The 25,200-nt window shown below is 34.7% G+C and overlaps 1 long non-coding RNA gene across 1 annotated transcript; it reads right to left on the bottom strand.

Annotated features, from left to right (window-relative positions):
* Window positions 1–2,756: 2,756 nt before the first annotated feature.
* Window positions 2,757–3,430, bottom strand: LOC310927701. Its single transcript, XR_014592829.1, has 2 exons — window positions 3,092–3,430; window positions 2,757–2,951 (listed from the first exon to the last, which is right to left on the bottom strand). It is a non-coding gene; the product is annotated as an uncharacterized lncRNA (long non-coding RNA).
* Window positions 3,431–25,200: the final 21,770 nt, after the last annotated feature.

Here is a 25,200-nt window from a genome sequence, read left to right as displayed (position 1 = left end):
TTCAAGAGATATGCAAATATATTCAACGGATTCTTGTTCAGGGCATGCTTGACTATGACTGTGTACAATTTCAAGACATTCCAAGATACTTTTGGGGTCTTTTTTTAATAAAAAGTTAAGTCACTGCCTAAGTGCACAGACTTTCCTCATTTTCAAAAATTCATTAAAAATATTCCTTTAGAGATATGCAAAAATTTTCAATTGATTCTTGTTCAGGGCGTCGTTGACTATGACTGAGTACAATTTCAAGACATTCCAACATACTTGGAATGTCCAAGTGCATGGATCGCTTTTCGGATTTTCAAAAATTCATTAAAAATATTCTTCAAGAGATATGCAAATATATTCAACGGATTCTTGTTCAGGGCATGCTTGACTATGACTGTGTACAATTTCAAGACATTCCAAGATACTTTTGGGGTCTTTTTTGACAAAAAAGTTAAGTCACTGCCTAAGTGCATGGATCGCTTTCCTGATTTTCAAAAATTCATTAAAAATATTCCTTAAGCGATATGCAAATATTTTCAACGGATTCTTGTTCAGGGCGTCGTTGACTATGACTGAGTACAATTTCAAGACATTCCAACATACTTGGAATGTCCAAGTGCATGAATCGCTTTCCTGATTTTCAAAAGTTCATTAAAAATATTCTTCAAGAGATATGCAAACATATTCAACGGATTCTTGTTCAGGGCATGCTTGACTATGACTGTACAATTTCAAGACATTCCAAGATACTTTTGGGGTCTTTTTTGAATAAAAAGTTAAGTCACTGCCTAAGTGCATGGATCGCTTTCCTGATTTTCAAAAATTCATTAAAAATATTCCTTAAGCGATATGCAAATATTTTCAACGGATTCTTGTTCAGGGCGTCGTTGACTATGACTGAGTACAATTTCAAAACATTCCAACATACTTGGAATGTCCAAGTGCATGGATCGCTTTCCTGATTTTCAAAAGTTAATTAAAAATATTCTTCAAGAGATATGCAAATATATTCAACGGATTCTTGTTCAGGGCATGCTTGACTATGACTGTGTACAATTTCAAGACATTCCAAGATACTTTTGGGGTCTTTTTTGAATAAAAAGTTAAGTCACTGCCTAAGTGCACAGACTTTCCTCATTTTCAAAAATTCATTAAAAATATTCCTTAAGAGATATGCAAATATTTTCAATTGATTCTTGTTCAGGGCGTCGTTGACTATGACTGAGTACAATTTAAAGACATTCCAACATACTTGGAATGTCCAAGTGCATGGATCGCTTTTCGGATTTTCAAAAATTCATTAAAAATATTCTTCAAGAGATATGCAAATATATTCAACGGATTCTTGTTCAGGGCATGCTTGACTATGACTGTGTACAATTTCAAGACATTCCAAGATACTTTTGGGGTCTTTTTTGACGAAAAAGTTAAAGGGATATTTCACCGTTGAGAAGATGGATGTCTATTAAAACTAGGTCATCTATGTAGTATAAATGTGAAATAATATTTGAAGCAAGTGCCTTCTTGGCTGAGAAAAGCAGAAAAATGTATTTATCGCTCATGTACACGAAAGACACCAACTCCCAGAATGCACAGCGCTCGTTTCCAGCGAGAGTTCACACGCCGCCATTGTTGCTCCCGAGAGACACAGACGCGTCCATTAGCAGACAGCGTGATACACGGACACAAATCCCCGAGGGGAAAAGCTACATATACATTCCGGATACATAACGGACCTGCAGGTTACACAGGATTGTTCTCTACTGTGCTAAATTATATCGGGACGTGCAGTAAAAACAAGGAAAGGACAAGCAGTAAGTTCCCATTATTTGCCGGTCAGAGATTCAGAGCGGTGCTGAAGCTTGAAAGCTAAGCTATGCTAAGCTTGTTTGGAGTGAAGAAATCGAAAGAAAAAAACCTGGAAGCTAGCGGGGTTCACAGTCTACAGTTCCAGCAGGAAGACGTAACTGAGAGGTAAGACTGGCGATAACATGCCATTCTATTTCTGATCATAGTATTCGATGTGATATAGTTGTCGGCAGTGAAGCAACAACTTTGTAAACTTAACGTTTGATAGATAATTACACACACGTTATATACACGTATTCTGTTAGCAAAGTAAAGTCACCTTGCTTTCGCTGGAGAATAATGTCAGTGTTATTCAAATGTTTTATTGTTGTTCATGTTTGTTCAAGACGCCTATATAGACAACAGTATAATGCTCACAGCTCACCCAGTTGGTATATTTAGCTGAAATGTTTGTTTTCCTGAAAAGAAGTAAAATCTTCGTTCATATTTTATGTGTAATTATATTCCTTGTCCTTTACAGCTGAAGCCTGGTTTAATCAAGTCTTGGAGAAACTCTTCACAGCATCCAGCTCTGCTCCTCTTCACCACTGTGACTCCTCCAGCTGTCCCACATCAGATTCTGACACCGCTCTACATGTTTCATTATTTATTTTTTGTTTGCATATTGTGTTAGACATGATTTTAGATATGGCTCCTTGATTATTTTTAATGTGTACTCTTGAATATGATGGTAAAACATTTTCCTTTGTGAATAATAAAGTTATTTTTTTTCACCTTCACACCCTGCATGCATTTGTACATTTTTGTAAAGTAAAGACTTGAGGAAGGAGGCTGAATAGTTACTGATTTTATTAATTCTGAAATGTTTATCAACCCTTTTCTCCAAATTAAATCACTTTTCATCTAATAATACTGTAATAGAGGAACACTAAGGGCTAGAAAATAAACCACAACATATATGAATTTAGATTTTTAATATTAATAGTCATAAAAAGAAAAATCAGACTTATTATCAACAGTCTTCATAGACAGTACTGTTTTCAGGAGCTGCGTATGTTCTTCTCAACAACACAGGCAGGTAAAACAAGACGATCGTCTTTCCCCAGTCTGTGGATCCACTCCAGTGATGGTAAGGTGTTAGGTGATATGACTGTCTGTAAAACAATGATTATAGCGTTAGCGAATCGAAGTATCTGTTCTTACATGTAAATGAACTGTAAATATGCTAACGTTAGTTCAGCTGGCGTCACATATAAACATGGATAAATGCGGTGGTAAAAAAAAAAATACTCACTTTATATTGAGGCGGCCGTTTATCCCGTTTCCTTCATCCACCGGACCGGCGCCCGCTACCCCCGTTGCCCGCCCGGCCGAGTTGGAGCGAGCTGCTCCAGGTCCGGCCAGTGCCAGGCCGAAGTGTGTGCAGCTTCGCTCCGCTGCGGCAGCCAGAGCCCGCGGCGGCACATTCAAGTGCCCAGAAAAAGTTCTCCAGGTACCCGGTTCCGGCCGCGGGCAACGCCAAAAAGCAGGTCCTTTCCCTCGCAGCCATATCAGTTTGAAAACTACATTCTGTCATTGTCTTCTGAGTTTACAAGGCCAAATTAAAGAGAGCGAGAGCCGGTGGTAGCTTTTAGCAAAGAGGGCGGACACTGTGTTTTCATTCTGGGAATGAAGTCTCGTCTATTCTGGGAAGTCTCGTCCCCCTGTGGGTGAGTCAAAAAAGTGCAGAACCTAATATTGTAGTTCTAATCTCGACGTTGCGCAATCCTCCTCTGACGCGATATGACGCGTTACGCGTCATAACGCGTCAGAGGAGGATTACACAAACGCTTTTATTGTAAAATGAGGGGAAAAATGAGGGAGGACAGCAAAACTTCTAAAAAATAATAATGCTTTTCTAGCAATACAAAGCCACATGCTAATCAGTGAAGTATCCCTTTAAGTCACTGCCTAAGTGCATGGATCGCATTCCTGATTTTCAGAAATTCTTTAAAAATATTCCTTAAACGATATGCAAATATTTTCAACGGATTCTTGTTCAGGGCGTCGTTGACTATGACTGAGTACAATTTCAAGACATTCCAACATACTTGGAATGTCCAAGTGCATGGATCGCTTTCCTGATTTTCAAAAGTTCATTAAAAATATTCTTCAAGAGATATGCAAATATATTCAACGGATTCTTGTTCAGGGCATGCTTGACTATGACTGTGTACAATTTCAAGACATTCCAAGATACTTTTGGGGTCTTTTTTGAATAAAAAGTTAAGTCACTGCCTAAGTGCACAGACTTTCCTCATTTTCAAAAATTCATTAAAAATATTCCTTTAGAGATATGCAAATATTTTCAATTGATTCTTGTTCAGGGCGTCGTTGACTATGACTGAGTACAATTTCAAGACATTCCAACATACTTGGAATGTCCAAGTGCATGGATCGCTTTTCGGATTTTCAAAAATTCATTAAAAATATTCTTCAAGAGATATGCAAATATATTCAACGGATTCTTGTTCAGGGCATGCTTGACTATGACTGTGTACAATTTCAAGACATTCCAAGATACTTTTGGGGTCTTTTTTGACAAAAAAGTTAAGTCACTGCCTAAGTGCATGGATCGCTTTCCTGATTTTCAAAAATTCATTAAAAATATTCCTTAAGCGATATGCAAATATTTTCAACGGATTCTTGTTCAGGGCGTCGTTGACTATGACTGAGTACAATTTCAAGACATTCCAACATACTTGGAATGTCCAAGTGCATGAATCGCTTTCCTGATTTTCAAAAGTTCATTAAAAATATTCTTCAAGAGATATGCAAATATATTCAACGGATTCTTGTTCAGGGCATGCTTGACTATGACTGTACAATTTCAAGACATTCCAAGATACTTTTGGGGTCTTTTTTGAATAAAAAGTTAAGTCACTGCCTAAGTGCATGGATCGCTTTCCTGATTTTCAAAAATTCATTAAAAATATTCCTTAAGCGATATGCAAATATTTTCAAAGGATTCTTGTTCAGGGCATCGTTGACTATGACTGAGTACAATTTCAAAACATTCCAACATACTTGGAATGTCCAAGTGCATGGATCGCTTTCCTGATTTTCAAAAGTTCATTAAAAATATTCTTCAAGAGATATGCAAATATATTCAACGGATTCTTGTTCAGGGCATGCTTGACTATGACTGTGTACAATTTCAAGACATTCCAAGATACTTTTGGGGTCTTTTTGAATAAAAAGTTAAGTCACTGCCTAAGTGCACAGACTTTCCTCATTTTCAAAAATTCATTAAAAAGATTCCTTAAGAGATATGCAAATATTTTCAATTGATTCTTGTTCAGGGCGTCGTTGACTATGACTGAGTACAATTTAAAGACATTCCAACATACTTGGAATGTCCAAGTGCATGGATCGCTTTTCGGATTTTCAAAAATTCATTAAAAATATTCTTCAAGAGATATGCAAATATATTCAACGGATTCTTGTTCAGGGCATGCTTGACTATGACTGTGTACAATTTCAAGACATTCCAAGATACTTTTGGGGTCTTTTTTGACAAAAAAGTTAAGTCACTGCCTAAGTGCATGGATCGCTTTCCTGATTTTCAAAAATTCATTAAAAATATTCCTTAAGCGATATGCAAATATTTTCAACGGATTCTTGTTCAGGGCGTCGTTGACTATGACTGAGTACAATTTCAAGACATTCCAACATACTTGGAATGTCCAAGTGCATGGATCGCTTTCCTGATTTTCAAAAGTTCATTAAAAATATTCTTCAAGAGATATGCAAATATATTCAACGGATTCTTGTTCAGGGCATGCTTGACTATGACTGTGTACAATTTCAAGACATTCCAAGATACCTTTGGGGTCTTTTTTGGATAAAAAGTTAAGTCACTGCCTAAGTGCACAGACTTTCATCATTTTCAAAAATTCATTAAAAATATTCCTTAAGAGATATGCAAATATTTTCAATGGATTCTTGTTCAGGGCGTCGTTGACTATGACCGAGTACAATTTCAAGACATTCCAACATACTTGGAATGTCCAAGTGCATGGATCGCTTTTCGGATTTTCAAAAATTCATTAAAAATATTCTTCAAGAGATATGCAAATATATTCAACGGATTCTTGTTCAGGGCATGCTTGACTATGACTGTGTACAATTTCAAGACATTCCAAGATACTTTTGGGGTCTTTTTTGACAAAAAAGTTAAGTCACTGCCTAAGTGCATGGATCGCTTTCCTGATTTTCAAAAATTCATTAAAAATATTCCTTAAGCGATATGCAAATATTTTCAACGGATTCTTGTTCAGGGCGTCGTTGACTATGACTGAGTACAATTTCAAGACATTCCAACATACTTGGAATGTCCAAGTGCATGGATCGCTTTCCTGATTTTCAAAAGTTCATTAAAAATATTCTTCAAGAGATATGCAAATATATTCAACGGATTCTTGTTCCGGGCATGCTTGACTATGACTGTGTACAATTTCAAGACATTCCAAGATACCTTTGGGGTCTTTTTTGAATAAAAAGTTAAGTCACTGCCTAAGTGCACAGACTTTCATCATTTTCAAAAATTCATTAAAAATATTCCTTAAGAGATATGCAAATATTTTCAATGGATTCTTGTTCAGGGCGTCGTTGACTATGACCGAGTACAATTTCAAGACATTCCAACATACTTGGAATGTCCAAGTGCATGGATCGCTTTCCGGATTTTCAAAAATTCATTAAAAATATTCTTCAAGAGATATGCAAATATATTCAACGGATTCTTGTCCAGGGCATTCTTGACTATGACTGTGTACAATTTCAAGACATTCCAAGATACTTTTGGGGTCTTTTTTGACGAAAAAGTTAAGTCACTGCCTAAGTGCATGGATCGCTTTCCTGATTTTCAGAAATTCTTTAAAAATATTCCTTAAACGATATGCAAATATTTTCAACGGATTCTTGTTCAGGGCGTAGTTGACTATGACTGAGTACAATTTCAAGACATTCCAACATACTTGGAATGTCCAAGTGCATGGATCGCTTTCCTGATTTTCAAAAGTTCATTAAAAATATTCTTCAAGAGATATGCAAATATATTCAACGGATTCTTGTTCAGGGCATGCTTGACTATGACTGTGTACAATTTCAAGACATTCCAAGATACTTTTGGGGTCTTTTTTTAATAAAAAGTTAAGTCACTGCCTAAGTGCACAGACTTTCCTCATTTTCAACAATTCATTAAAAATATTCCTTAAGAGATATGCAAATATTTTCAATTGATTCTTGTTCAGGGCGTCGTTGACTATGACTGAGTACAATTTCAAGACATTCCAACATACTTGGAATGTCCAAGTGCATGGATCGCTTTTCGGATTTTCAAAAATTCATTAAAAATATTCTTCAAGAGATATGCAAATATATTCAACGGATTCTTGTTCAGGGCATGCTTGACTATGACTGTGTACAATTTCAAGACATTCCAACATACTTGGAATGTCCAAGTGCATGGATCGCTTTCCTGATTTTCAAAAGTTCATTAAAAATATTCTTCAAGAGATATGCAAATATATTCAACGGATTCTTGTTCAGGGCATGCTTGACTATGACTGTGTACAATTTCAAGACATTCCAAGATACTTTTGGGGTCTTTTTTGAATAAAAAGTTAAGTCACTGCCTAAGTGCACAGACTTTCCTCATTTTCAAAAATTCATTAAAAATATTCCTTAAGAGATATGCAAATATTTTCAATTGATTCTTGTTCAGGGCGTCGTTGACTATGACTGAGTACAATTTCAAGACATTCCAACATACTTGGAATGTCCAAGTGCATGGATCGCTTTTCGGATTTTCAAAAATTCATTAAAAATATTCTTCAAGAGATATGCAAATATATTCAACGGATTCTTGTTCAGGGCATGCTTGACTATGACTGTGTACAATTTCAAGACATTCCAAGATACTTTTGGGGTCTTTTTTGAATAAAAAGTTAAGTCACTGCCTAAGTGCATGGATCGCTTTCCTGATTTTCAAAAATTCATTAAAAATATTCCTTAAGCGATATGCAAATATTTTCAACGGATTCTTGTTCAGGGCGTCGTTGACTATGACTGAGTACAATTTCAAAACATTCCAACATACTTGGAATGTCCAAGTGCATGGATCGCTTTTCGGATTTTCAAAAATTCATTAAAAATATTCTTCAAGAGATATGCAAATATATTCAACGGATTCTTGTTCAGGGCATGCTTGACTATGACTGTGTACAATTTCAAGACATTCCAAGATACTTTTGGGGTCTTTTTTGAATAAAAAGTTAAGTCACTGCCTAAGTGCATGGATCGCTTTCCTGATTTTCAAAAATTCATTAAAAATATTCCTTAAGCGATATGCAAATATTTTCAACGGATTCTTGTTCAGGGCGTCGTTGACTATGACTGAGTACAATTTCAAAACATTCCAACATACTTGGAATGTCCAAGTGCATGGATCGCTTTCCTGATTTTCAAAAGTTCATTAAAAATATTCTTCAAGAGATATGCAAATATATTCAACGGATTCTTGTTCAGGGCATGCTTGACTATGACTGTGTACAATTTCAAGACATTCCAAGATACTTTTGGGGTCTTTTTTGACAAAAAAGTTAAGTCACTGCCTAAGTGCATGGATCGCTTTCCTCATTTTCAAAAATTCATTAAAAATATTCCTTAAGCGATATGCAAATATTTTCAACGGATTCTTGTTCAGGGCGTCGTTGACTATGACTGAGTACAATTTCAAGACATTCCAACATACTTGGAATGTCCAAGTGCATGAATCGCTTTCCTGATTTTCAAAAGTTCATTAAAAATATTCTTCAAGAGATATGCAAACATATTCAACGGATTCTTGTTCAGGGCATGCTTGACTATGACTGTACAATTTCAAGACATTCCAAGATACTTTTGGGGTCTTTTTTGACGAAAAAGTTAAGTCACTGCCTAAGTGCATGGATCGCTTTCCTGATTTTCAGAAATTCTTTAAAAATATTCCTTAAACGATATGCAAATATTTTCAACGGATTCTTGTTCAGGGCGTAGTTGACTATGACTGAGTACAATTTCAAGACATTCCAACATACTTGGAATGTCCAAGTGCATGGATCGCTTTCCTGATTTTCAAAAGTTCATTAAAAATATTCTTCAAGAGATATGCAAATATATTCAACGGATTCTTGTTCAGGGCATGCTTGACTATGACTGTGTACAATTTCAAGACATTCCAAGATACTTTTGGGGTCTTTTTTTAATAAAAAGTTAAGTCACTGCCTAAGTGCACAGACTTTCCTCATTTTCAACAATTCATTAAAAATATTCCTTAAGAGATATGCAAATATTTTCAATTGATTCTTGTTCAGGGCGTCGTTGACTATGACTGAGTACAATTTCAAGACATTCCAACATACTTGGAATGTCCAAGTGCATGGATCGCTTTTCGGATTTTCAAAAATTCATTAAAAATATTCTTCAAGAGATATGCAAATATATTCAACGGATTCTTGTTCAGGGCATGCTTGACTATGACTGTGTACAATTTCAAGACATTCCAACATACTTGGAATGTCCAAGTGCATGGATCGCTTTCCTGATTTTCAAAAGTTCATTAAAAATATTCTTCAAGAGATATGCAAATATATTCAACGGATTCTTGTTCAGGGCATGCTTGACTATGACTGTGTACAATTTCAAGACATTCCAAGATACTTTTGGGGTCTTTTTTGAATAAAAAGTTAAGTCACTGCCTAAGTGCACAGACTTTCCTCATTTTCAAAAATTCATTAAAAATATTCCTTAAGAGATATGCAAATATTTTCAATTGATTCTTGTTCAGGGCGTCGTTGACTATGACTGAGTACAATTTCAAGACATTCCAACATACTTGGAATGTCCAAGTGCATGGATCGCTTTTCGGATTTTCAAAAATTCATTAAAAATATTCTTCAAGAGATATGCAAATATATTCAACGGATTCTTGTTCAGGGCATGCTTGACTATGACTGTGTACAATTTCAAGACATTCCAAGATACTTTTGGGGTCTTTTTTGAATAAAAAGTTAAGTCACTGCCTAAGTGCATGGATCGCTTTCCTGATTTTCAAAAATTCATTAAAAATATTCCTTAAGCGATATGCAAATATTTTCAACGGATTCTTGTTCAGGGCGTCGTTGACTATGACTGAGTACAATTTCAAAACATTCCAACATACTTGGAATGTCCAAGTGCATGGATCGCTTTCCTGATTTTCAAAAGTTCATTAAAAATATTCTTCAAGAGATATGCAAATATATTCAACGGATTCTTGTTCAGGGCATGCTTGACTATGACTGTGTACAATTTCAAGACATTCCAAGATACTTTTGGGGTCTTTTTTGAATAAAAAGTTAAGTCACTGCCTAAGTGCACAGACTTTCCTCATTTTCAAAAATTCATTAAAAATATTCCTTAAGAGATATGCAAATATTTTCAATTGATTCTTGTTCAGGGCGTCGTTGACTATGACTGAGTACAATTTCAAGACATTCCAACATACTTGGAATGTCCAAGTGCATGGATCGCTTTTCGGATTTTCAAAAATTCATTAAAAATATTCTTCAAGAGATATGCAAATATATTCAACGGATTCTTGTTCAGGGCATGCTTGACTATGACTGTGTACAATTTCAAGACATTCCAAGATACTTTTGGGGTCTTTTTTGAATAAAAAGTTAAGTCACTGCCTAAGTGCATGGATCGCTTTCCTGATTTTCAAAAATTCATTAAAAATATTCCTTAAGCGATATGCAAATATTTTCAACGGATTCTTGTTCAGGGCGTCGTTGACTATGACTGAGTACAATTTCAAAACATTCCAACATACTTGGAATGTCCAAGTGCATGGATCGCTTTCCTGATTTTCAAAAGTTCATTAAAAATATTCTTCAAGAGATATGCAAATATATTCAACGGATTCTTGTTCAGGGCATGCTTGACTATGACTGTGTACAATTTCAAGACATTCCAAGATACTTTTGGGGTCTTTTTTGACAAAAAAGTTAAGTCACTGCCAAAGTGCACAGACTTTCCTCATTTTCAAAAATTCATTAAAAATATTCCTTAAGAGATATGCAAATATTTTCAATTGATTCTTGTTCAGGGCGTCGTTGACTATGACTGAGTACAATTTAAAGACATTCCAACATACTTGGAATGTCCAAGTGCATGGATCGCTTTTCGGATTTTCAAAAATTCATTAAAAATATTCTTCAAGAGATATGCAAATATATTCAACGGATTCTTGTTCAGGGCATGCTTGACTATGACTGTGTACAATTTCAAGACATTCCAAGATACTTTTGGGGTCTTTTTTGACAAAAAAGTTAAGTCACTGCCTAAGTGCATGGATCGCTTTCCTGATTTTCAAAAATTCATTAAAAATATTCCTTAAGCGATATGCAAATTTTTTCAACGGATTCTTGTTCAGGGCGTCGTTGACTATGACTGAGTACAATTTCAAGACATTCCAACATACTTGGAATGTCCAAGTGCATGGATCGCTTTCCTGATTTTCAAAAGTTCATTAAAAATATTCTTCAAGAGATATGCAAATATATTCAACGGATTCTTGTTCAGGGCATGCTTGACTATGACTGTGTACAATTTCAAGACACCTTTGGGGTCTTTTTTGAATAAAAAGTTAAGTCACTGCCTAAGTGCACAGACTTTCATCATTTTCAAAAATTCATTTAAAATATTCCTTAAGAGATATGCAAATATTTTCAATGGATTCTTGTTCACGGCGTCGTTGACTATGACCGAGTACAATTTCAAGACATTCCAACATACTTGGAATGTCCAAGTGCATGGATCGCTTTCCGGATTTTCAAAAATTCATTAAAAATATTCTTCAAGAGATATGCAAATATATTCAACGGATTCTTGTTAAGGGCATTCTTGACTATGACTGTGTACAATTTCAAGACATTCCAAGATACTTTTGGAGTCTTTTTTGACGAAAAAGTTAAGTCACTGCCTAAGTGCATGGATCGCTTTCCTGATTTTCAGAAATTCTTTAAAAATATTCCTTAAACGATATGCAAATATTTTCAACGGATTCTTGTTCAGGGCGTCGTTGACTATGACTGAGTACAATTTCAAGACATTCCAACATACTTGGAATGTCCAAGTGCATGGATCGCTTTCCTGATTTTCAAAAGTTCATTAAAAATATTCTTCAAGAGATATGCAAATATATTCAACGGATTCTTGTTCAGGGCATGCTTGACTATGACTGTGTACAATTTCAAGACATTCCAAGATACTTTTGGGGTCTTTTTTGAATAAAAAGTTAAGTCACTACCTAAGTGCACAGACTTTCCTCATTTTCAAAAATTCATTAAAAATATTCCTTAAGAGATATGCAAATATTTTCAATTGATTCTTGTTCAGGGCGTCGTTGACTATGACTGAGTACAATTTCAAGACATTCCAACATACTTGGAATGTCCAAGTGCATGGATCGCTTTTCGGATTTTCAAAAATTCATTAAAAATATTCTTCAAGAGATATGCAAATATATTCAACGGATTCTTGTTCAGGGCATGCTTGACTATGACTGTGTACAATTTCAAGACATTCCAAGATACTTTTGGGGTCTTTTTTGACAAAAAAGTTAAGTCACTGCCTAAGTGCATGGATCGCTTTCCTGATTTTCAAAAATTCATTAAAAATATTCCTTAAGCGATATGCAAATGTTTTCAACGGATTCTTGTTCAGGGCGTCGTTGACTATGACTGAGTACAATTTCAAGACATTCCAACATACTTGGAATGTCCAAGTGCATGGATCGCTTTCCTGATTTTCAAAAATTCATTAAAAATATTCCTTAAGCGATATGCAAATATTTTCAACGGATTCTTGTTCAGGGCGTCGTTGACTATGACTGTGTACAATTTCAAGACATTCCAACATACTTGGAATGTCCAAGTGCATGGATCGCTTTCCGGATTTTCAAAAATTCATTAAAAATATTCTTCAAGAGATATGCAAATATATTCAACGGATTCTTGTTCAGGGCATGCTTGACTATGACTGTGTACAATTTCAAGACATTCCAAGATACTTTTGGGGTCTTTTTTGACGAAAAAGTTAAGTCACTGCCTAAGTGCATGGATCGCTTTCCTGATTTTCAAAAATTCATTAAAAATATTCCTTAAGCGATATGCAAATATTTTCAACGGATTCTTGTTCAGGGCGTCGTTGACTATGACTGAGTACAATTTCAAGACATTCCAACATACTTGGAATGTCCAAGTGCATGGATCGCTTTCCTGATTTTCAAAAGTTCATTAAAAATATTCTTCAAGAGATATGCAAATATATTCAACGGATTCTTGTTCAGGGCATGCTTGACTATGACTGTGTACAATTTCAAGACATTCCAAGATACTTTTGGGGTCTTTTTTGAATAAAAAGTTAAGTCACTGCCGAAGTGCACAGACTTTCCTCATTTTCAAAAATTCATTAAAAATATTCCTTAAGAGATATGCAAATATTTTCAATTGATTCTTGTTCAGGGCGTCGTTGACTATGACTGAGTACAATTTCAAGACATTCCAACATACTTGGAATGTCCAAGTGCATGGATCGCTTTTCGGATTTTCAAAAATTCATTAAAAATATTCTTCAAGAGATATGCAAATATATTCAACGGATTCTTGTTCAGGGCATGCTTGACTATGACTGTGTACAATTTCAAGACATTCCAAGATACTTTTGGGGTGTTTTTTGAATAAAAAGTTAAGTCACTGCCTAAGTGCATGGATCGCTTTCCTGATTTTCAAAAATTAATTAAAAATATTCCTTAAGCGATATGCAAATATTTTCAACGGATTCTTGTTCAGGGCGTCGTTGACTATGACTGAGTACAATTTCAAGACATTCCAACATACTTGGAATGTCCAAGTGCATGGATCGCTTTCCTGATTTTCAAAAGTTCATTAAAAATATTCTTCAAGAGATATGCAAATATATTCAACGGATTCTTGTTCAGGGCATGCTTGACTATGACTGTGTACAATTTCAAGACATTCCAAGATACCTTTGGGGTCTTTTTTGACGAAAAAGTTAAGTCACTACCTAAGTGCATGGATCGCTTTCCTGATTTTCAAAAATTCATTAAAAATATTCCTTAAGCGATATGCAAATATTTTCAACGGATTCTTGTTCAGGGCGTCGTTGACTATGACTGAGTACAATTTCAAGACATTCCAACATACTTGGAATGTCCAAATGCATGGATCGCTTTCCTGATTTTCAAAAGTTCATTAAAAATATTCTTCAAGAGATATGCAAATATATTCAACGGATTCTTGTTCAGGGCATGCTTGACTATGACTGTGTACAATTTCAAGACATTCCAAGATACTTTTGGGGTCTTTTTTGAATAAAAAGTTAAGTCACTGCCGAAGTGCACAGACTTTCCTCATTTTCAAAAATTCATTAAAAATATTCCTTAAGAGATATGCAAATATATTCATCGGATTCTTGTTCAGGGCGTCGTTGACTATGACTGTGTACAATTTCAAGACATTCCAAGATACTTTTGGGGTCTTTTTTGAATAAAAAGTTAAGTCACTGCCTAAGTGCATGAATCGCTTTCCTGATTTTCAAAAATTCATTAAAAATATTCCTTAAGCGATATGCAAATATTTTCAACGGATTCTTGTTCAGGGCGTCGTTGACTATGACTGAGTACAATTTCAAAACATTCCAACATACTTGGAATGTCCAAGTGCATGGATCGCTTTCCTGATTTTCAAAAGTTCATTAAAAATATTCTTCAAGAGATATGCAAATATATTCAACGGATTCTTGTTCAGGGCATGCTTGACTATGACTGTGTACAATTTCAAGACATTCCAAGATACTTTTGGGGTCTTTTTTGAATAAAAAGTTAAGTCACTGCCTAAGTGCACAGACTTTCCTCATTTTCAAAAATTCATTAAAAATATTCCTTAAGAGATATGCAAATATTTTCAATGGATTCTTGTTCAGGGCGTTGTTGACTATGACTGAGTACAATTTCAAGACATTCCAACATACTTGGAATGTCCAAGTGCATGGATCGCTTTCCTGATTTTCAAAAGTTCATTAAAAATATTCTTCAAGAGATATGCAAATATATTCAACGGATTCTTGTTCAGGGCATGCTTGACTATGACTGTGTACAATATTAAGACATTCCAAGATACTTTTGGGATCTTTTTTGAATAAAAAGTTAAGTCACTGCCTAAGTGCACAGACTTTCCTCATTTTCAAAAATTCATTAAAAATATTCCTTAAGAGATATGCAAATATTTTCAATTGATTCTTGTTCAGGGCGTCGTTGACTATGACTGAGTACAATTTCAAGACATTCCAACATACTTGGAATGTCCAAGTGCATGGATCGCTTTTCGGATTTTCAAAAATTCATTAAAAATATTCTTCAAGAGATATGCAAATATATTCAACGGATTCTTGTTCAGGGCATGCTTGACTATGACTGTGTACAATTTCAAGACATTCCAGGATACTTTTGGGGTCTTTTTTGACGAAAAAGTTAAGTCACTGCCTAAGTGCATGGATCGCTTTCCTGATTTTCAAAAATTCATTAAAAATATTCCTTAAGCGATATGCAAATATTTTCAACGGATTCTTGTTCAGGGCGTCGTTGACTATGACTGAGTACAATTTCAAGACATTCCAACATACTTGGAATGTCCAAGTGCATGGATCGCTTTCCTGATTTTCAAAAGTTCATTAAAAATATTCTTCAAGAGATATGCAAATATATTCAACGGATTCTTGTTCAGGGCATGCTTGACTATGACTGTGTACAATTTCAAGACATTCCAAGATACCTTTGGGGTCTTTTTTGAATAAAAAGTTAAGTCACTGCCATAGTGCACAGACTTTCATCATTTTCAAAAATTCATTAAAAATATTCCTTAAGAGATATGCAAATATTTTCAATGGATTCTTGTTCAGGGCGTCGTTGACTATGACCGAGTACAATTTCAAGACATTCCAACATACTTGGAATGTCCAAGTGCATGGATCGCTTTCCGGATTTTCAAAAATTCATTAAAAATATTCTTCAAGAGATATGCAAATATATTCAACGGATTCTTGTTCAGGGCATGCTTGACTATGACTGTGTACAATTTCAAGACATTCCAAGATACTTTTGGGGTCTTTTTTGACGAAAAAGTTAAGTCACTGCCTAAGTGCATGGATCGCTTTCCTGATTTTCAGAAATTCTTTAAAAATATTCCTTAAACGATATGCAAATATTTTCAACGGATTCTTGTTCAGGGCGTCGTTGACTATGACTGAGTACAATTTCAAGACATTCCAACATACTTGGAATGTCCAAGTGCATGGATCGCTTTCCTGATTTTCAAAAGTTCATTAAAAATATTCTTCAAGAGATATGCAAATATATTCAACGGATTCTTGTTCAGGGCATGCTTGACTATGACTGTGTACAATTTCAAGACATTCCAAGATACCTTTGGGGTCTTTTTTGAATAAAAAGTTAAGTCACTGCCTAAGTGCACAGACTTTCATCATTTTCAAAAATTCATTAAAAATATTCCTTAAGAGATATGCAAATATTTTCAATGGATTCTTGTTCAGGGCGTCGTTGACTATGACAGAGTACAATTTCAAGACATTCCAACATACTTGGAATGTCCAAGTGCATGGATCGCTTTTCGGATTTTCAAAAATTCATTAAAAATATTCTTCAAGAGATATGCAAATATATTCAACGGATTCTTGTTCAGGGCATGCTTGACTATGACTGTGTACAATTTCAAGACATTCCAAGATACTTTTGGGGTCTTTTTTGACGAAAAAGTTAAGTCACTGCCTAAGTGCATGGATCGCTTTCCTGATTTTCAGAAATTCTTTAAAAATATTCCTTAAACGATATGCAAATATTTTCAACGGATTCTTGTTCAGGGCGTCGTTGACTATGACTGAGTACAATTTCAAGACATTCCAACATACTTGGAATGTCCAAGTGCATGGATCGCTTTCCTGATTTTCAAAAGTTCATTAAAAATATTCTTCAAGAGATATGCAAATATATTCAACGGATTCTTGTTCAGGGCATGCTTGACTATGACTGTGTACAATTTCAAGACATTCCAAGATACTTTTGGGGTCTTTTTTGAATAAAAAGTTAAGTCACTGCCTAAGTGCACAGACTTTCCTCATTTTCAAAAATTCATTAAAAATATTCCTTAAGAGATATGCAAATATTTTCAATTGATTCTTGTTCAGGGCGTCGTTGACTATGACTGAGTACAATTTCAAGACATTCCAACATACTTGGAATGTCCAAGTGCATGGATCGCTTTTCGGATTTTCAAAAATTAATTAAAAATATTCTTCAAGAGATATGCAAATATATTCAACATATTCTTGTTCAGGGCATGCTTGACTATGACTGTGTACAATTTCAAGACATTCCAAGATACTTTTGGGGTCTTTTTTGACAAAAAAGTTAAGTCACTGCCTAAGTGCATGGATCGCTTTCCTGATTTTCAGAAATTCTTTAAAAATATTCCTTAAACGATATGCAAATATTTTCAACGGATTCTTGTTCAGGGCGTCGTTGACTATGACTGAGTACAATTTCAAGACATTCCAACATACTTGGAATGTCCAAGTGCATGGATCGCTTTCCTGATTTTCAAAAGTTCATTAAAAATATTCTTCAAGAGATATGCAAATATATTCAACGGATTCTTGTTCAGGGCATGCTTGACTATGACTGTGTACAATTTCAAGACATTCCAAGATACTTTTGGGGTCTTTTTTGAATAAAAAGTTAAGTCACTGCCTAAGTGCACAGACTTTCCTCATTTTCAAAAATTCATTAAAAATATTCCTTAAGAGATATGCAAATATTTTCAATTGATTCTTGTTCATGGCGTCGTTGACTATGACTGAGTACAATTTCAAGACATTCCAACATACTTGGAATGTCCAAGTGCATGGATCGCTTTTCTGATTTTCAAAAATTCATTAAAAATATTCTTCAAGAGATATGCAAATATATTCAACGGATTCTTGTTCAGGGCATGCCTGACTATGACTGTGTACAATTTCAAGACATTCCAAGATACTTTTGGGGTCTTTTTTGACAAAAAAGTTAAGTCACTGCCTAAGTGCATGGATCGCTTTCCTGATTTTCAAAAATTCATTAAAAATATTCCTTAAGCGATATGCAAATATTTTCAATGGATTCTTGTTCAGGGCGTCGTTGACTATGACTGAGTACAATTTCAAGGCAATCCAACATACTTGGAATGTCCAAGTGCATGGATCGCTTTCCTGATTTTCAAAAGTTCATTAAAAATATTCTTCAAGAGATATGCAAATATATTCAACGGATTCTTGTTCAGGGCATGCTTGACTATGACTGTGTACAATTTCAAGACATTCCAAGATACCTTTGGGGTCTTTTTTGAATAAAAAGTTAAGTCACTGCCTAAGTGCACAGACTTTCATCATTTTCAAAAATTCATTAAAAATATTCCTTAAGAGATATGCAAATATTTTAAATGGATTCTTTTTCAGGGCGTCGTTGACTATGACCGAGTACAATTTCAAGACATTCCAACATACTTGGAATGTCCAAGTGCATGGATCGCTTTCCGGATTTTCAAAAGTTCATTCAAAATATTCTTCAAGAGATATGCAAATATATTCAACGGATTCTTGTTCAGGGCATGCTTGACTATGACTGTGTACAATTTCAAGACATTCCAAGATACCTTTGGGGTCTTTTTTGAATAAAAAGTTAAGTCACTGCCTAAGTGCACAGACTTTCATCATTTTCAAAAATTCATTAAAAATATTCCTTAAGAGATATGCAAATATTTTCAATGGATTCTTGTTCAGGGCGTCGTTGACTATGACCGAGTTCAATTTCAAGACATTCCAACATACTTGGAATGTCCAAGTGCATGGATCGCTTTCCGGATTTTCAAAAATTCATTAAAAATATTCTTCAAGAGATATGCAAATATATTCAACGGATTCTTGTTCAGGGCATGCTTGACTATGACTGTGTACAATTTCAAGACATTCCAAGATACTTTTGGGGTCTTTTTTGACAAAAAAGTTAAGTCACTGCCTAAGTGCATGGATTGCTTTCCTGATTTTCAAAAATTCATTAAAAATATTCCTTAAGCGATATGCAAATATTTTCAACGGATTCTTGTTCAGGGCGTCGTTGACTATGACTGAGTACAATTTCAAGACATTCCAACATACTTGGAATGTCCAAGTGCATGGATCGCTTTCCTGATTTTCAAAAGTTCATTAAAAATATTCTTCAAGAGATATGCAAATATATTCAACGGATTCTTGTTCAGGGCATGCTTGACTATGACTGTGTACAATTTCAAGACATTCCAAGATACCTTTGGGGTCTTTTTTGAATAAAAAGTTAAGTCACTGCCTAAGTGCACAGACTTTCATCATTTTCAAAAATTCATTAAAAATATTCCTTAAGAGATATGCAAATATTTTCAATGGATTCTTGTTCAGGGCGTCGTTGACTATGACAGAGTACAATTTCAAGACATTCCAACATACTTGGAATGTCCAAGTGCATGGATCGCTTTTCGGATTTTCAAAAATTCATTAAAAATATTCTTCAAGAGATATGCAAATATATTCAACGGATTCTTGTTCAGGGCATGCTTGACTATGACTGTGTACAATTTCAAGACATTCCAAGATACTTTTGGGGTCTTTTTTGACGAAAAAGTTAAGTCACTGCCTAAGTGCATGGATCGCTTTCCTGATTTTCAGAAATTCTTTAAAAATATTCCTTAAAGGATATGCAAATATTTTCAACGGATTCTTGTTCAGGGCGTCGTTGACTATGACTGAGTACAATTTCAAGACATTCCAACATACTTGGAATGTCCAAGTGCATGGATCGCTTTCCTGATTTTCAAAAGTTCATTAAAAATATTCTTCAAGAGATATGCAAATATATTCAACGGATTCTTGTTCAGGGCATGCTTGACTATGACTGTGTACAATTTCAAGACATTCCAAGATACTTTTGGGGTCTTTTTTGAATAAAAAGTTAAGTCACTGCCTAAGTGCACAGACTTTCCTCATTTTCAAAAATTCATTAAAAATATTCCTTAAGAGATATGCAAATATTTTCAATTGATTCTTGTTCAGGGCGTCGTTGACTATGACTGAGTACAATTTCAAGACATTCCAACATACTTGGAATGTCCAAGTGCATGGATCGCTTTTCGGATTTTCAAAAATTAATTAAAAATATTCTTCAAGAGATATGCAAATATATTCAACATATTCTTGTTCAGGGCATGCTTGACTATGACTGTGTACAATTTCAAGACATTCCAAGATACTTTTGGGGTCTTTTTTGACAAAAAAGTTAAGTCACTGCCTAAGTGCATGGATCGCTTTCCTGATTTTCAAAAATTCATTAAAAATATTCTTCAAGAGATATGCAAATATATTCAACGGATTCTTGTTCAGGGCATGCCTGACTATGACTGTGTACAATTTCAAGACATTCCAAGATACTTTTGGGGTCTTTTTTGACAAAAAAGTTAAGTCACTGCCTAAGTGCATGGATCGCTTTCCTGATTTTCAAAAATTCATTAAAAATATTCCTTAAGCGATATGCAAATATTTTCAATGGATTCTTGTTCAGGGCGTCGTTGACTATGACTGAGTACAATTTCAAGGCAATCCAACATACTTGGAATGTCCAAGTGCATGGATCGCTTTCCTGATTTTCAAAAGTTCATTAAAAATATTCTTCAAGAGATATGCAAATATATTCAACGGATTCTTGTTCAGGGCATGCTTGACTATGACTGTGTACAATTTCAAGACATTCCAACATACTTGGAATGTCCAAGTGCATGGATCGCTTTCCTGATTTTCAAAAGTTCATTAAAAATATTCTTCAAGAGATATGCAAATATATTCAACGGATTCTTGTTCAGGGCATGCTTGACTATGACTGTGTACAATTTCAAGACATTCCAAGATACTTTTGGGGTCTTTTTTGAATAAAAAGTTAAGTCACTGCCTAAGTGCACAGACTTTCCTCATTTTCAAAAATTCATTAAAAATATTCCTTAAGAGATATGCAAATATTTTCAATTGATTCTTGTTCAGGGCGTCGTTGACTATGACTGAGTACAATTTCAAGACATTCCAACATACTTGGAATGTCCAAGTGCATGGATCGCTTTTCGGATTTTCAAAAATTCATTAAAAATATTCTTCAAGAGATATGCAAATATATTCAACGGATTCTTGTTCAGGGCATGCTTGACTATGACTGTGTACAATTTCAAGACATTCCAAGATACTTTTGGGGTCTTTTTTGAATAAAAAGTTAAGTCACTGCCTAAGTGCATGGATCGCTTTCCTGATTTTCAAAAATTCATTAAAAATATTCCTTAAGCGATATGCAAATATTTTCAACGGATTCTTGTTCAGGGCGTCGTTGACTATGACTGAGTACAATTTCAAAACATTCCAACATACTTGGAATGTCCAAGTGCATGGATCGCTTTCCTGATTTTCAAAAGTTCATTAAAAATATTCTTCAAGAGATATGCAAATATATTCAACGGATTCTTGTTCAGGGCATGCTTGACTATGACTGTGTACAATTTCAAGACATTCCAAGATACTTTTGGGGTCTTTTTTGACAAAAAAGTTAAGTCACTGCCAAAGTGCACAGACTTTCCTCATTTTCAAAAATTCATTAAAAATATTCCTTAAGAGATATGCAAATATTTTCAATTGATTCTTGTTCAGGGCGTCGTTGACTATGACTGAGTACAATTTAAAGACATTCCAACATACTTGGAATGTCCAAGTGCATGGATCGCTTTTCGGATTTTCAAAAATTCATTAAAAATATTCTTCAAGAGATATGCAAATATATTCAACGGATTCTTGTTCAGGGCATGCTTGACTATGACTGTGTACAATTTCAAGACATTCCAAGATACTTTTGGGGTCTTTTTTGACAAAAAAGTTAAGTCACTGCCTAAGTGCATGGATCGCTTTCCTGATTTTCAAAAATTCATTAAAAATATTCCTTAAGCGATATGCAAATTTTTTCAACGGATTCTTGTTCAGGGCGTCGTTGACTATGACTGAGTACAATTTCAAGACATTCCAACATACTTGGAATGTCCAAGTGCATGGATCGCTTTCCTGATTTTCAAAAGTTCATTAAAAATATTCTTCAAGAGATATGCAAATATATTCAACGGATTCTTGTTCAGGGCATGCTTGACTATGACTGTGTACAATTTCAAGACATTCCAAGATACTTTTGGGGTCTTTTTTGAATAAAAAGTTAAGTCACTGCCTAAGTGCACAGACTTTCCTCATTTTCAAAAATTCATTAAAAATATTCCTTAAGAGATATGCAAATATTTTCAATTGATTCTTGTTCAGGGCGTCGTTGACTATGACTGAGTACAATTTCAAGACATTCCAACATACTTGGAATGTCCAAGTGCATGGATCGCTTTTCGGATTTTCAAAAATTAATTAAAAATATTCTTCAAGAGATATGCAAATATATTCAACATATTCTTGTTCAGGGCATGCTTGACTATGACTGTGTACAATTTCAAGACATTCCAAGATACTTTTGGGGTCTTTTTTGACAAAAAAGTTAAGTCACTGCCTAAGTGCATGGATCGCTTTCCTGATTTTCAAAAATTCATTAAAAATATTCTTCAAGAGATATGCAAATATATTCAACGGATTCTTGTTCAGGGCATGCCTGACTATGACTGTGTACAATTTCAAGACATTCCAAGATACTTTTGGGGTCTTTTTTGACAAAAAAGTTAAGTCACTGCCTAAGTGCATGGATCGCTTTCCTGATTTTCAAAAATTCATTAAAAATATTCCTTAAGCGATATGCAAATATTTTCAATGGATTCTTGTTCAGGGCGTCGTTGACTATGACTGAGTACAATTTCAAGGCAATCCAACATACTTGGAATGTCCAAGTGCATGGATCGCTTTCCTGATTTTCAAAAGTTCATTAAAAATATTCTTCAAGAGATATGCAAATATATTCAACGGATTCTTGTTCAGGGCATGCTTGACTATGACTGTGTACAATTTCAAGACATTCCAACATACTTGGAATGTCCAAGTGCATGGATCGCTTTCCTGATTTTCAAAAGTTCATTAAAAATATTCTTCAAGAGATATGCAAATATATTCAACGGATTCTTGTTCAGGGCATGCTTGACTATGACTGTGTACAATTTCAAGACATTCCAAGATACTTTTGGGGTCTTTTTTGAATAAAAAGTTAAGTCACTGCCTAAGTGCACAGACTTTCCTCATTTTCAAAAATTCATTAAAAATATTCCTTAAGAGATATGCAAATATTTTCAATTGATTCTTGTTCAGGGCGTCGTTGACTATGACTGAGTACAATTTCAAGACATTCCAACATACTTGGAATGTCCAAGTGCATGGATCGCTTTTCGGATTTTCAAAAATTCATTAAAAATATTCTTCAAGAGATATGCAAATATATTCAACGGATTCTTGTTCAGGGCATGCTTGACTATGACTGTGTACAATTTCAAGACATTCCAAGATACTTTTGGGGTCTTTTTTGAATAAAAAGTTAAGTCACTGCCTAAGTGCATGGATCGCTTTCCTGATTTTCAAAAATTCATTAAAAATATTCCTTAAGCGATATGCAAATATTTTCAACGGATTCTTGTTCAGGGCGTCGTTGACTATGACTGAGTACAATTTCAAAACATTCCAACATACTTGGAATGTCCAAGTGCATGGATCGCTTTCCTGATTTTCAAAAGTTCATTAAAAATATTCTTCAAGAGATATGCAAATATATTCAACGGATTCTTGTTCAGGGCATGCTTGACTATGACTGTGTACAATTTCAAGACATTCCAAGATACTTTTGGGGTCTTTTTTGACAAAAAAGTTAAGTCACTGCCAAAGTGCACAGACTTTCCTCATTTTCAAAAATTCATTAAAAATATTCCTTAAGAGATATGCAAATATTTTCAATTGATTCTTGTTCAGGGCGTCGTTGACTATGACTGAGTACAATTTAAAGACATTCCAACATACTTGGAATGTCCAAGTGCATGGATCGCTTTTCGGATTTTCAAAAATTCATTAAAAATATTCTTCAAGAGATATGCAAATATATTCAACGGATTCTTGTTCAGGGCATGCTTGACTATGACTGTGTACAATTTCAAGACATTCCAAGATACTTTTGGGGTCTTTTTTGACAAAAAAGTTAAGTCACTGCCTAAGTGCATGGATCGCTTTCCTGATTTTCAAAAATTCATTAAAAATATTCCTTAAGCGATATGCAAATTTTTTCAAACGGATTCTTGTTCAGGGCGTCGTTGACTATGACTGAGTACAATTTCAAGACATTCCAACATACTTGGAATGTCCAAGTGCATGGATCGCTTTCCTGATTTCAAAAGTTCATTAAAAATATTCTTCAAGAGATATGCAAATATATTCAACGGATTCTTGTTCAGGGCATGCTTGACTATGACTGTGTACAATTTCAAGACACCTTTGGGGTCTTTTTTGAATAAAAAGTTAAGTCACTGCCTAAGTGCACAGACTTTCATCATTTTCAAAAATTCATTTAAAATATTCCTTAAGAGATATGCAAATATTTTCAATGGATTCTTGTTCACGGCGTCGTTGACTATGACCGAGTACAATTTCAAGACATTCCAACATACTTGGAATGTCCAAGTGCATGGATCGCTTCTCCGGATTTTCAAAAATTCATTAAAAATATTCTTCAAGAGATATGCAAATATATTCAAACGGATTCTTGTTAAGGGCATTCTTGACTATGACTGTGTACAATTTCAAGACATTCCAAGATACTTTTGGGGTCTTTTTTGACGAAAAAGTTAAGTCACTGCCTAAGTGCATGGATCGCTTTCCTGATTTTCAGAAATTCTTTAAAAATATTCCTTAAACGATATGCAAATATTTTCAACGGATTCTTGTTCAGGGCGTCGTTGACTATGACTGAGTACAATTTCAAGACATTCCAACATACTTGGAATGTCCAAGTGCATGGATCGCTTTCCTGATTTTCAAAAGTTCATTAAAAATATTCTTCAAGAGATATGCAAATATATTCAACGGATTCTTGTTCAGGGCATGCTTGACTATGACTGTGTACAATTTCAAGACATTCCAAGATACTTTTGGGGTCTTTTTTGAATAAAAAGTTAAGTCACTACCTAAGTGCACAGA

This window comes from Microchirus variegatus (assembly GCF_963457635.1).
Source record: "Microchirus variegatus genome assembly, chromosome: 5".
NCBI classification, from domain to species: Eukaryota; Metazoa; Chordata; class Actinopteri; order Pleuronectiformes; family Soleidae; genus Microchirus; species Microchirus variegatus.
This window is presented reverse-complemented; position numbering and strand designations above follow the sequence as displayed.